Source organism: Labrus bergylta, chromosome 1, assembly GCF_963930695.1.
Source record: "Labrus bergylta chromosome 1, fLabBer1.1, whole genome shotgun sequence".
NCBI lineage: Eukaryota > Metazoa > Chordata > Actinopteri > Labriformes > Labridae > Labrus > Labrus bergylta.
The window spans coordinates 28,497,762-28,512,124 of NC_089195.1; the positions used below are offsets into that span (position 1 = coordinate 28,497,762).

Here is a 14,363-nt window from a genome sequence, read left to right on the forward strand (position 1 = left end):
AATGAGAGAAATACCTCACACAGACACACAAGCAGAATGATTCAAACACGCCTGTTTGAAAACACCTTTTGTTGAACGACAAAGACACAAGGATTTGAAGACCAGCAGAAGCTGAAGTCATTGAAATCAGAGTTGTGCCCTGAATGAGGAGGCGTGGCTGGTATCTCAGGTATGTCAGGACTGACAGGGCGACATAGTGCAGAAACATGCTGCAGGTCATATGGTTACCGGGGAGCAATTTAGCTTTGATGTCTCAACTCCAATCAGTCTCACGGTTGACAGTGAAGCGGTCATATTTCACACTAAAACAGACAATCGTCTGAGATTAACCTGCTTTAAAAAGGCCACTCCACCATTTTAACACATGAAGATCTATTTCATCTACAATTGTCAAGAGGTTTGATAATTTGATACCTTCAAATACCAAGTGTTTGAAAAATGATACCATCCGAGGAATTTTAATGAAAGGTAGTATCTAAAAGTCAAGAAGCTTCAATAAAAAGTACATATCTTCAGTCCTATTCTTAACCAAAAACTGCCTCGAGCAAAATAGAGAGAGCAGTGTCTAAATTGCACACATACATTTTCAATGCTTCCATACTTAGGCATTTTGCAGGAGTTTGATTGCATGGTTGGTAATAAAAAACAGAAATTACCCAACGTTAAGTTTTTGTTGCCGTGGTATGGAAAACTGGTATCAATTTTAATTTGATTGATAATATCCAATTTCTGAATTCTAACAGCCCTGATATCATCAGTCAGCCTAAAAGCTCCGTGTTTCTAAAGACCCTTTGATTGGTCTGATTTAAGAATCCTGGGTGTGTCTTTATGATTCCATTATGTATTTTAGAGACCAATCTAAAGACATGCATTGCAAATTAACTTAGGCTATGAATGCTGTGGTGAGTGACAAAGCTTTGCATGCTCCATACTGAATCAATAATCATTGGCACATATTTCGCCTGTAGCTTCCTCAGGTTCACCTGCGTTGTTCGCTCACAATGAAATACATTTAAGTTATCTTCCATGTGCCACAGATTATTGATTTATTTTTTTTCATATCTTCCTGCAACTGTGCGCACCTGAGAACGACTAGGCTGTGCATGGGGTATCCTGTTGGACATTTAAAATAAATACATTTTTTTTTTAAATCTTTGGTACTTTCTTGATACTATCAATCATTAAAGTTACAGAGTTTCTCAAAAAGTATCAATGAAAATGTTGACAACTTCAGTATGTACAAAAACAGGAATATTTAACTGAGAAAAAACTAAACAAACCCCTTTGTTTATCCTGTTGAATATTTGAGATCTCCATTACTGGAAGAAAAATCTCCTCCTGTGTGGTCAGGGTGTTACTGATCTGTTGTTTCCAGATGAACCATCTTTGTTCACCAGGTGACGTCTGAGTCTAATCCTCTGCACAGCCATAATAATAACAGCCTGCAGCATGTTTGTGCAATCTCAACACACAGTTAGAGAAATGGCTACATGACATGAAGCGAGGGCACCTACTGAGACTAACAGGATTTTGAAAAAAGGCATCCAAATATGCTTCAGAACCCATGTTGCTCAGTTAAATATGGAAATGTACAAGTAGTCACGGCGGAGATTATTTCTAATGATGATGTTTAACTGTTGGAAGGAAAAGTGTGTGTGTGTGTGTGGGGAGGGGAGGGGAGGGGGGGTTACGGTATCACTTACACTGAGGGTGGACAGAGATTTTGCTAAGGGCAAAATAGCAGTGAGGAAAGAAAGCTCATCCATCATCCAGTTTTCCAAGCCAAGAATTGGAGGATTTGATCACTCCCGCTTCTCCTTCGTCTCCTCCCCTCTATCTTTCAGTGTTTAATCTCCTTCTACACTGTTGTCAGAGTCTGACTCTTCTGCAACAAGATTTGTAAAGATAAGACTCGTGCTGATTGGTGGTGCTGACTACCACACGGTTTCCCTTTCATCTGTATTTAACGGCTATCTTGCTTATCCCTCTCTCGTCCTCCTTCATGCATTTGATTAGATTTTTACTGATTCAAATCAAACCTGTAGCCTGCTCTGAAAGTGATTAACACATCAACCACATCAGCCCCTCTATACTATATTTTGTTTGCAAAGAAAAAAAAAAACCTTTTCAGCTGAATTGCAATCATACCACAGCTAGAAATGACTGAAACTATATCCTTGCTAAATGCAACAGATGTTTAGATACAGAAAGACAGAAGGGGGGGGGGGGAATGGAGGAGTCAGATCTACTCAATGACTCAAAGACACCGTTGAGCTCTACGAGTGACTAAAACCACAAAGTGCCCCAGAATTCAAGACAAGCTAAATCAACACTGCACTCGTGCAATCACACAGCTGAGAATATTCACGACAGAGTGACCAAATGGACAACAAATTGTTGTTTCAGAACCCTGTTTAAAGTGACTAAAACATACACAAAGTAACATTATTACAGCATCTAACACATGGATTGTAATCAGCTTTCTTCTTTGGCTGCTGTGACATTTAGATTTCCACACATCCTGTGCACTGATCTTTCATGTGGAGCTTCTCTTTGAAACTTTGTCCATAAGCATGCTCGTTAACAAACCCAAGAAAGTTACCCTTTCCTGCGAGTCAAATTAAGACAGAGGGGGGTAACACCCCCTCGGATGGCCTCCAGGCCCTCACTCCTTCAGCCTGACAGAAGAAGAGCAACGTCAGGAGCTCCTGCAGGGATTTCTGCTTGTAAATCAGTATGCTTAGCTGCCTGCTAAGCAGCATTTGTTTGATGGCTTCTTGTGCAGAAATGGGCTTGTTTTAATGAAGCTTAAGTATCTAGCCTAAGTGTTTTAGAAAGTGATGAGACAGCCAAGTGTTAATGTAGCCAAGTCATTCTTACAAGAGGTAGAAGAGGAAATGTGTGGTTAATCTGATGTTCAGAATTTGAGATCTTGACTGTGCTTTATGTAAGGTGTGTGTGTGTGTGTCTGTGTGTCTGTGTGTGTGTGTCTGTAGTTATGTAGGCCTAGATGCAACTGCAACAGCAGCAAGCAAAGTGTCAAAAGATAGCGGTGCTATCTTAACCACTGCAACATAAACTGTTGTAAATGCCCTGCAGGCTCGTGGCTTTGCATACTCATAAAACTGTAGTGAGAAAGAGGATGCAATAAAAAAAAAAAAGCTAGAGTGAAAAAAAAAAGAAGTAAAACACAGCAGAAACATCAATGCATATCTTAAACGGTATTTGGGTTATGATAAGGTGATACTACTACTGTTAAGTCACAACTGTGCACACAAAAAGTTTGTAGGCTACCGAAGTGCAATTTATAGATTTTGTTAAGGATGAGTAGGCTGTTTACGAAAGCCAAAGGGTGTTAGAAAACAACTGACTTCAGCAAGTAACAAATGAACGGCCACGTTAACTGTCAAAGAGGTTTTTAGTCATTGTTTGACTCTTTGGTTAGTAGGCTAATGCTTAACAGGGGTCAGAAAAGTCAACAGCTGCCTGGGCTCTCCAACTATGGCTGAACTCACTTCCACAACTTGGCCCAGTTTCAGAAGTTGTCAACCGACCACAAATTACAACTAACTTCAACTTCTTGATGACAGACAGCAGTCAAAATGTCAAAAATGCACATACCTGTTTTTAAAAAAAAACGCGTCCACTTGATGGGTTTTTTTTTTTTTTTTACGTCCCCAAAATGGACCGAAAGCGGAAAGAGAAACCCAGAAAAAAAAGGTGTGGAAAGCGAAACACGACCAAACAAACAAGCGAAATCCTCCTTTCAGATTAATAAATTATGTCGCAAAAAAAAAAAAAAAAAAAAGCAGCAAGCGACGAACAACTTCCTCGCGCCAGATGAACACCTGAGTAGCCTCCTCGCTGAGCTCCTGAACGCACCACCCGTCACATGAACGACACGCTGATGAGTTTGTCAAACTTTTACAGCCCTCTTTACTTTGTTTCGGAAGCAAAGTCGGTACGTGGGTACACAAAAAAACAAAACCGACGTGAAACCGTCGCGAAAAGTCCCTCTCACCGCTTCTCCTTCGTGTCTGAGCCCGTCTGTGAGGGGGGAAAGAGTCGGTGTGTCCGCTGGTTACCTGACTCCAGTCATTACGGTGAGGCCAGCCCTCCAGACAGCAGCCTCATGTTTCCTGTTGTTGTCGCTCTGAAACACTGCAGAGCAAAGCCTGCAGACAGCTTTCCTCTCACATTAAAGGTTTAAATGCTTTCTGCTTTCATATAACATCATGCCATCTACTGAATGAAAACCGTAATGAGAGAAACATTAAAGCTACGGCATTTTTAACTTTGTAAATGCCCTTTTAGTATCTAAAACTAAATCCAATGTTGTCAGAGAGGACTCTAAAAGTTAGTTTATTGCAAAATGTGCTTTTCTATTTGTTCTCTAAAGGCCTAAAACAAGCAACTGTATGTGTATTTGCACTTTTGCATCACATCATATTCATTATTTTTCTTTAGTCTGTCTCATTCAGTGCATGTTTGGGTGAAACTATACATCAAGTCTCACCATGTTGTCTGCTTTAATTGCTTAAAGCCATGCAATGTTACTAAGATGTTATTTTAAAGAACTGAGGCAGCATGTGCAAGGAGGTTCTTCTTTCTGGGAACTACTGCATTAGCCTATAGCTCATGAATAAAAATCCTACCAGCAATGGGCTGAACTCCTTCATGTAATGTGAAACATTTCTGTGAATGAAAGAGCGCCTCAGAATTGTAAAATCCCTTTCAGCTCAAATTGTAGATCAACTTCCTGCCCTGACTTTTCACATGAAAGGGAATATAGGCGTGAAAAGGCTGGCTTTCATTTCTAATTTTTTGTTGCGGTCCCTTTTTGGTAATAGTTACAGCTGCTTGTTCAATTTTCTTAGGAGTGTAATTAATCCCATCCCTCAAATGAATGAAAACACCTTCTAGGGAAATACCACTGCAAGATAGCGGGGTATAAATGAAAACAGAATATTAGTAAGGCTACTTATAGTTTCCCTTCATTATGACATTTAACTGTTTTGGAAATATTACATCTGTTTTCATTCACTACTAGTCAAATCAGTTATCTTTGCCCTGTTTTGGCACATTTTGAAGTATTTTGTTTCCTAATTTGAAATTGGCAGATGACAAGTCGTGGATAACACTGCAGTGTATGCTATGAAATGCTTGCATGGATGTTTTTTGACGCCTTCCCCCCTTCTGTGATACAGGGTCATTGTGGGAATCCATTATAAATCCAAGATAGCAGCTGTGGAGTATTAGCTCCAAACTTTTCAGTGCTACCCACTCACTGGCTCGATGTGTGTCATATTCTGCAGGTAAGATTCCTTTGATTTAAAGGTCAGGTGAACTTAAAAAAACATCACACACTGCGCGCAACACATTCCTCTGTGAGTGCTTGGATGCAGGATTTCAGTTTCAAATGTGAGTTTAGTCCCATGTATGTTTGGCAAGGGCATATTCTCTGGGAAGTTTCTGATTACATTTACTCATGCAAATCTAAAACCTCAGTTCATCTCATCGGGATTCAAGATAGGATCGGTGGATAAAATAATCTTGATACCGGATCGTAATTAATTAAACTGTGATAATGTTGACAACTTGCAACCTTTTCACTTATTATGGATACAGTTGATCCAAAAGTCTATCAAACAGCTTAAACTGATGTTGCAACACCAGTCAGTATGTATTTCTTGCTTGCACATCATGCTTAGATAGATAGATAGATAGATAGATAGATAGATACTTTATTGATCCTGAGGGCAAATCAAATACCTACCTTTTTGCTGGCATAAAGCATTATTTGTGCTACTGTTAGAAAATGGATGACTTCAGGAAAAGTGGAAAAACGAGTTAAATCAGCTCCATCTTAAAAGGTAAAAACCATAGACTTTCTAAAACATTGACACGTCTTAGCAACGTCACCCATTGGTTTCTGGAGAGATGCTTTGAATTCCAACGATGGCAGTGGCCATGTTGGAATTATTATCTCAACCTAATTTTTCCCTCCTCGTATCGCAAACGGCTACTATACACTGGTCTGTCAGCTCAGTCCACGCTTGATTATGCAAATGAACGGCCAATTTCCACATACTCCACGCGCGCCGCGGTCTATCAGTTCGGCTTTGTTCGCTCCCACTCTAGTCCATGCTCGTGTATCCACAGCACATGCCGTCTCTCGAAGCATTCCATCAGCGCTCCGTTTCGAATACACGCCGCGTCTACTTTCGACGGAGCCCGCTGCCATGACGCGTCGACCTGAGCATGAGCAGATCTTTACAGACACAAAATCAGATACGAGAACGCACAGAGCATCCGGTCAATTTCAAATAAAGCAAAATATCATGATTCCAGATCGCAAATCACTTTGTCAACATTACGTCAAAACAGGAACCTAAGGAATGTGCTTTCTATTCTGCTGTATCAGCTGAATTATAGATGATGATGCAGATTGTTATAGATTGTACTTGCATGATGTAACCTGGTCAACATTTTCCTTTCATGTTGTTCAGAATCCCCCCCCATGTACATAAAATTACCTTTATTAATAATATATTCCTTTAAGTCACATGATGCATGCTCTGAGCCTGGACTGGGAAGACTAAAAGCAAGGACGGACCAAAGACACCATGTAACTATCATTTACTGTAGCTCCATAAGATGAAACTAGGCCAAGCTATTTTTATGTATATTTCATTATAGCTTACTCATATTTCATTAATACCACAATATACTTCAGGCTCATTTTCTCCTGATTAATTGCTTTTTTAGTATCCCAAAAATCTGGGATAAGAACCTCTGAAGTGCTGGTGTAACAACGTCTTCGGTGATGGTCGGTATTTAACACACATAAATTACAGTTCAGCTGACCCGTGCTGTATCTTCTTTATAATCCTATTTTTCTGATAATCTGATTAATTCTTTATTACTGAAATTCCCCAGAATGTCAATTTAAAGCAAGAATGTCCTTGGCTGTGATCCACAGCGATGGTGTATGAAACGAGCACATCCTCTGACTCGGCCTACTTCTGATTCCCCAAGACAAGAGTGAATCCTCACATGAGGAGCCAGATAGTGGGAGCACACACAGGCTCATGTATCACACAGCTTTCCCTTTACAATATGGCAAAACAGTCCCGCTGTCTGTTGTGTGTATGTGTGTATGTATGTGTGTGTTTCTTTGTGGGTAGGAGGTTTTTTGTTAGCAACCTTTCCTCAACAATACAACGTGCACGTGCTTTTAGTTCATGCATACCAGCACCTTCTCCTTTGTTTGCAGGTATGTGTGCCTGTATCTGCTTGTGTAGCACACTGTACAAAAGCACCATTTGTGTCTGTGTGCATAGTGCACACTTCAGAAAAGGGGGAAACAACACCTGTGATTGCTATTGTGAGGTTTATTTTCAGTGTGAGGTTTTATGTGTTTTTCAGCATCATATTGTGAGCATATTGTGTGTTTGAAAGCCATTAACAGTACAGATGTTTGTGGACAAATAGCTTGGGTTGAACCAGCTGAACAGCACTTTGTGTAACCACGCAGCCACCCTAGGGCCATATGAGTGAGTGTGAGGATACTTCATGTGGACTAACATGTATGAGGTAGTAAGATACGAATGCACAAAACTCTCGAGAACATTAATGCTGGATGTTTGATTTAAAAAAAAAAAAAAAAACCTAGACTGCATTCAGTTTCTTACATTTAGTCTACATCATTACAATACTTACACATGAAATTATTTAATAAGTTGATGTCAAGAAAAAATGTCAGAATAGAAACTACATATGGATGGTTAGGGTAAGATCTAAAACCCTTTCTTAAACCTCAATAACCATTTTGTGGTCCTTCTGGCAGAAATAGAAACATGTGACACAGCGCTCATATGTAACCTCAAGTTACTTTGATGTGTTGGAACTTGTTAATCGATGCCTACTTTTCTAACATGTTCTCATCTGAGGAAATGCAATCGCTTTACCGCACCGCTTTAACATCTTAAACAGACAGAAAAGGTAGTATGTGTTGTTCAAAAGCACAGGGAAGCGTTTGTTTTTCTTCTTTGGTTTCACACGAGGTCGGCCCTGCTCCTCCACCGCCCTCCACCGCCACCTTTTGTGGACATTTACAATTAAGACCAGTTTCTCTGATCGTCTGATACAACCGAGGTGGGTTTGTTTTGCAGCTACTAAACTGAGACCGTGACTAAGTTTTGGCAATGAGAACATGTAGATTTTACACATAAAGCATTCTCCATGTGTATCTGTCTGCCTGTCGACATTGGCTTGGTACATACAGTTGTAGTTTACTATTTACACTAAAGATTAAAACAGATCCTGACCCTGAGGAGTGTTGTGGAAGTGGAACAAAGCAGTTTAGATTTTGGAGGCTCAATGATGTTTCAACATTTATCAAAAACGCTCAATTGCGGCTTCAATACCCTTTTCTAAACTCTACAAGCAGGCTTGTGATCCTCTTATTGATTACATAAACTTTTAGGTTAGGTTAACACACGTAGACGTCTGTGCAAGATTTAGTTAATGAATCACACAGATTCAAGTGTGAGTTACTGGTCTGTGGCAGAAGAGGATCTTTAGATGCGAGTTGGACTCATCACATGCCAAAGAACAAGTCCAACATTTGGTGCTCAGATACAGGGCACCATATTAACTTGGATGTTGATCATAAGATGCAGAATTGTCCAATATAGATGTAATTCCCAGGGATCCTGTGCTTAAAGGAGTGTGTTAAATAGGCCGTAAAGAGAGGACAGATTCACCCTGTGTGTGTGTGTGTGTGTGTGTGTGTGTGTGTGTGTGTGTGTGTGTGTGTGTGTGTGTGTGTGTGTGTGTGTGTGTGTGTGTGTGTGTGTGTGTGTGTGTGTGTGTGTGTGTGTGTGTGTGTGTGTGTGTGTGTGTGTGTGTGTGTGCGTGCTGTGTGAATGTGTGTGTGCACTTGTGTGTCCGTCTCAGTGCTGGTGCATGCCAACCTCTGTGTACCTGCTCTACTTACAGAGCTCTGCAGCATCTTACCTGGCCTGTTTTGCCCTTGACTTCAACAGCTGCTCTCATTTTTTTTTTTTTTTACATTGTCATCACGGGTGATGCTACCTACCTTACCATGTCTTTTACCTCTCTCTAAAAGACCTCTCAGCTAAATCTAAAAGTACCAGATGCATCATGTCAGATGCTACTGAAAGCTGCTCACTGAAAGTATCACTTGGTGGATAATATACAGTAGATGTCCTTGGGGAGGCTGTAAAAGACATTATATTAATATCGTCACTGAAATCTACTGCAGTTGTTTCCGTGTCCTCAGAGCAACCAGGTGCAGCTATTACACACAAAAAAAAAAAAACTACCCCTGGAAAATGCTCACTTCTGATTAACATTGAAAGCACTATCTTTTACCATGAATTGCTTCATGCTCTTAAAGACATCCAATAGAGTTAGGCTTGAGAGGACTTTAAGGGTTTATTCAAGTGGCAGTGAGCATGATAATGAAACAAAGGAGAGGAAAGAATAACCCAGCCGCTAACTTGTTCAAAATGATACCTATTCTCACCGTGATGGGAACTCATCCTTATTCAAGGACATTAACTCAGGCATTTAATCTGAGGTTTTGCCGTCTGAGTTTTTTTGTACTCAACTTCTGCACCCTGAACTATTTCTCCTGCAGACAGCATTAGGTAAGGTTAGTTACATCCGCAGTGTTTTTTTCATCCAGGTTTGGCAACTCAGTAGTCTGTGACCAGGGCCGGTTTTAAGTGGCACTTGTTCCTTCCACAGTGTGTGTGCAATATTTAATGTGTGTGTGTGTGTGGTGTGTATTTCTAACTATACCACATTTCCTCACTTGTCAACCCACTCTGAATGCAGTGTGTTGCCATGGGAACTATGACATCCGTGACACCTCGTGGTTTTTCTCCATCATTCTTGGGGGGGGCAGGGGCGGGGGGGACACACACACACACACACACACTTTACTGTGAGTGGTCTGGGGTCCCTTTTCCTGCTGTGAGTGATTTGTTTGAGTGCAGTAAGTGGGCGGGAGGCTTTTAGAAGGCTGTTCACTCACACATTTGCCTAAAAAAGTCTTCTTAAGAAATCATTTTGGGAGGGGAAAGGATGAGTGATAACACAGATTTTCTTTTTGCACCTATTGTTCGGAGATCTCGTTTCTCTAAATGGCACGCTGCCTGAACACTTTACTATAATTGCGCCACTTGAACTAGATTTCAATGGGAGAGGAATTTCACTATCTTGGTTGATTTGATATCACCTGATTGTACATTTTTGGGTGAATTATGGGAGGAATAAGGTAGACTAGGTTGCTACTAGTTGTAAGATAGGGGGTTTTATACTCCAACTCCACCTTACTCCATGTAGAGATGCCCTTGGGCAAGACACCTGACATGGCAGCGTCTTTGCAATGAGTGTGAATGTGAATGTGTGGGAGAATTGCATTTTAAAATAACTATTAAATTCAGTTATACAGCCTAAACTGACTCTCACCCTGGCTCTGCCTTTCCTGTCCTCTTCTCCCATCTTACCAAGACTCTTATCTATTTTTTAATTTTCTGTTTTTTTTTGTTTTTTTTTATCTTTGCTGTCCTTTTTTGTTGTGTAACATTGGCTCGTTTTTTCACTTTTACTTTTTTTGTTTACTTTTCAATAGGGCTACAGCAAGTCCAGATCTGTGTGGCAGCACCTGAGGGACATGCACGCTGTCCGTCTGGGTCATTGTAGCATGTCGAAACATGAACAAACTCACATCGCCACACAGGTATGCACATGTACAGAAACACACTCACTGTCTTTGTGTTTGTCCTCGGGGAGACGGACAATTTGTGGATTGGCAAACTCATACCATTATGCAGAATACACAAATGCCCATACACATTCAAAAAAGCTGCTGGTGAGCTTTCACCTTGGGGCCTCTGACCCACATAGGAACATGTGCAGGACACGTTCCTATTTTCTGCTTGGCAATGCATCATTAACTCACAGGCAGAGGGCTGAGCTGGGATTTGATCCCAGCTAACCTAAACTCACTTTGTCATTATTGGCAGCCCAGATGAGTAAAGACACACAAATACACAAAACCCTGACGCTTCACCTTCACAATACTCGTGTCTTTTTTTTTTTTTTTTTTTTTTTTTACACCTTCTTCACCTTTAGTGTTCTCATGAATGCTCACATGGAAAAACATTAAAAAAAAAATACCACGGACAGAAACCTTTGCCCCACGGTGTCCACCAGTATCAAAGTGTTGTCCAGGGGTATTAAAGTGCACAGTGTCTACCATTTAAGCCCCTGTACTGCCTCAGCCTCTGACACACACACACACACACACACACACACACACACAGAGTCCCTCCTCTCTCTCTCTCTTTCTCTCTCTCTCTCTCTCTTTCTCTCTTTCAGGCACATGATGGTTCTTTTCTGCTCCACTCCAGCTGTCTCATTCTCTTATTCCCTCTTCCCACTCTCTGTTTTTTCCTCCTCCTCTTCAGCTCCCATTCTATTTCTCTCACATACATTCATGCAGATGCTCACTCTCGTACTCTCTCTCTCTCTTCCTCTTTCTCTTCTACCTCTCTTCTTCTCCGCGCATCCACAGTCAGCTGTGGTCGAGCAGCCTCCCTCAGCAGCCTGTGGATCCCTTCACTTGATTAATTATCCTTGAAGTGCTGTTGAAGATCATCATATTTAGCTTAGCGACCCAGCGGCAGAGTGCAGACAGATATAGACTCGGCTGGCTGGAGGCTGGCAGTGTGGCAAGCTCTCTCTATCTCTCTCTATTCACACTCAGTGCCGCGGGGCTTCTCGGTGGCGGAAGTGAGGGGCTGGTTTTTGCCGTGAAAGAGACGTGAAGGGGGCAAAGAGAAAGAGACAAGGCTGGGAGCAGAAAGCAAGCGAGGAATGGAAGTCTGTTGCAGGAGCAAACCCTCGTAGAGACGGAGAATCGGAGGAGGCAGCAGTCACTGTGCAGCAGCAGCAGCACACACACAGATTTAAGGTGAGAGTTTTTAACACCAGTTACTGCCCTGCTGTTTCTTCTGCTTCTTTTAGGGAACATGTTGCTTCTTAATGTGTGTGTGTGTGTGTGTGTGTGTGTGTGTGTGTGTGTGTGTGTGTGTGTGTGTGTGTGTGTGTGTGTCTGTGAGTGTGTCTGTGAGTGTGTGCGTGTGTGTGTGCGTGTGTGTGTGTGTCTGTGAGTGTGTGTGTGTGTGTGCGTGTGTGTGTGTGTCTGTGAGTGTGTCTGTGAGTGTGTGTGTGTGTCTGTGTGAGTGTGTGTGTGTGTGTGTGTGTGTGTGTGTGTGTGTGTGTGTGTGTGTGTGTGTGTCTGTCTGTGTGTCTGCGTGAGTGTGTGAGTGTGTGTGCGTGTGTGTGCGTGTGCGGGCGTGTGTGTGTGTGTGTGTGTGTGTGTGTGTGTGTGTGTCTGTCTGTGTGTCTGCGTGAGTGTGTGAGTGTGTGTGCGGGCGTGTGTGTGTGTGTGTGTGTGCGTGTGCGTGTGCGTGTGTGTGTGTATGTGCGTGTGTGTGTGCGTGCGTGTGAGTGTGTGTGTGTGTCTGTGTGTGTGCGTGAGTGTGTGTGCATGTGCGTGTCTGTCTGTGTCTGTGTCTGTGTGTGTGTGTGTGTGTGCGTGTGTGTGTGTGTGTGTGTGTGTGTGTGTGTGTGTGTGACTTGTCATATTGCATCTCTATGACCCACATTGATGAACCTGAGGTGCAGCACAGAATGGATTCTATGCTTCCTCAATTTAATTAGATTGAATTTAAATGATAAAAATTAAATACAATTCAACCCTAAATCATTCAAAATTATGTATTTGCATGAAAGTTTCAAAAACAATGATTCCGAAGCATCAAAATCCAATTTGTCCAAGTATTGTGACACTACACGACAACTGTAATGTCAACCCAAACACAAACCTGACATAACTATGATTGTATGTTTAAATATATAAATACAGTATAGCCGGTATGTGTTTGTTTGTGAGTGTGTGATCTGTGTGTACTGATAAATGGCTTATTTCTCTGTCTATCCTTATTTGTCCCCTATTAACACACACACAGACACACACACACAGACACACACACACACACACACACACACACACAGACACACACACACACACACACACACACACACACACACACACACACACACACACACACACAGACACACACACACAGACACACACACGAACATCAGCGGTGCAGCACTTGTTGGACTGACATCGAAGTTGACGTCTAATGAATACTGCGATGATGGTCACTGTGTGTTGGCTTTTTGTGCGCGCTGTGTGTGTGTGTGTTTGTGCGACTGCCAGTGAGATGAAGAGTGGGTCTTTTGTTGCCGCGGTGCCACTGTGAAGCTTAAGGATGAAAATCACAGTGAGCGACACGGACAGCCACACAAGAGACGATCAGTCATGCCAACCCTTCTGCCTGCCTTGCTTCTTAGATGGAAACATAAAGAAGGAGCTCAAAGCTGTATTTCTAGCACACAACCCGTTTGTGTGTGTTCACACGTATATTTACAATCCGCGTATCTTCAGCTTCAACTTGTACAACCTGTTCTATCTTTACTTTAGATCAATGAAAGCGTTTTCATCACTGTAAGCCCTTAAAGCTGCAGCCGAGCTCAACTGGTAGAACCTTGTACTTATATTGTAACAGTGGGATAATACTGCGATTGTGCTTCCCAAGAGGCACAGACGAGCGATAGTGAAGAAAGAGGAGTGAAAACGAGAATATGAACCGCTGCATGAATAATTAACACATTTAAGCACAGTGGGTGTAGTTTGTACTGTTCCCTGGATGTGTGTGCGTGCGTGTGTCACAAAGCTCAACATTGCACAGTACATATAGAAATGTATTGTATGTTTTGCCTTCACAAAGAAATATTGAATTAAATAGTTGGACATTTCAACCATTTGGGGCCATGAACATGTCTCGTGTGTCTAAAAATAGAGGACTGTGATGATAAATCTGTAACGTGGAACAAAAACTGCCAAGAGGGACTTTAACGCTGGATAATTGAAGTTCAAGTTTGTGGACGCTGTGACAGCACCTGAGGAGATTTTCTTGCAGAAATGATGGTGTTAAACCTCCCCAAATCCTGCAAGTTTAAATGGGATTGACTGTTATAAAACACTTTCTTAGACTGTGGGTTGTTTGCAGATTGGGCAATCTTAGAATTAAGGATATCTGAGCTTAAACACAATAACTTAGAACTCAACATGTTGTTGGTGCAGCAGCGTGTTCGTCTTTAAAAGCAGTTTTTCAGTGTGAAGAAACTGTTCAAAATGAAAGAAGCTTTTATGAATTTGGATTTCTGGGCATATAACATCTGAACAGTTATAA

General features: G+C 41.7%; 2 protein-coding genes across 4 annotated transcripts in view; one reads left to right on the forward strand and one right to left on the reverse strand.

The window, feature by feature from the left end:
* The window catches only part of palm3 (paralemmin 3), a 40,623-nt gene extending 36,486 nt beyond the window's left edge, over positions 1-4,137 (reverse strand). Inside the window, exon 1 of one of the 2 annotated variants that reach the window (XM_020646380.3) lies at positions 4,022-4,137. The gene's annotated coding sequence lies outside the window, so the exon portion shown is untranslated. Of the gene's footprint in view, positions 1-3,621 lie in introns of both variants that reach the window. The other variant, XM_065958288.1, reaches the window with a different exon arrangement.
* A 7,281-nt stretch (positions 4,138-11,418) lies between these two features.
* Positions 11,419-14,363, forward strand: part of plppr2b (phospholipid phosphatase related 2b) — a 53,021-nt gene continuing 50,076 nt past the window's right edge. For both annotated transcript variants that reach the window (XM_020646418.2, XM_020646417.2), the window contains exon 1: positions 11,419-12,010. The gene's annotated coding sequence lies outside the window, so the exon portion shown is untranslated. The remainder of the gene's footprint in view (positions 12,011-14,363) is intronic.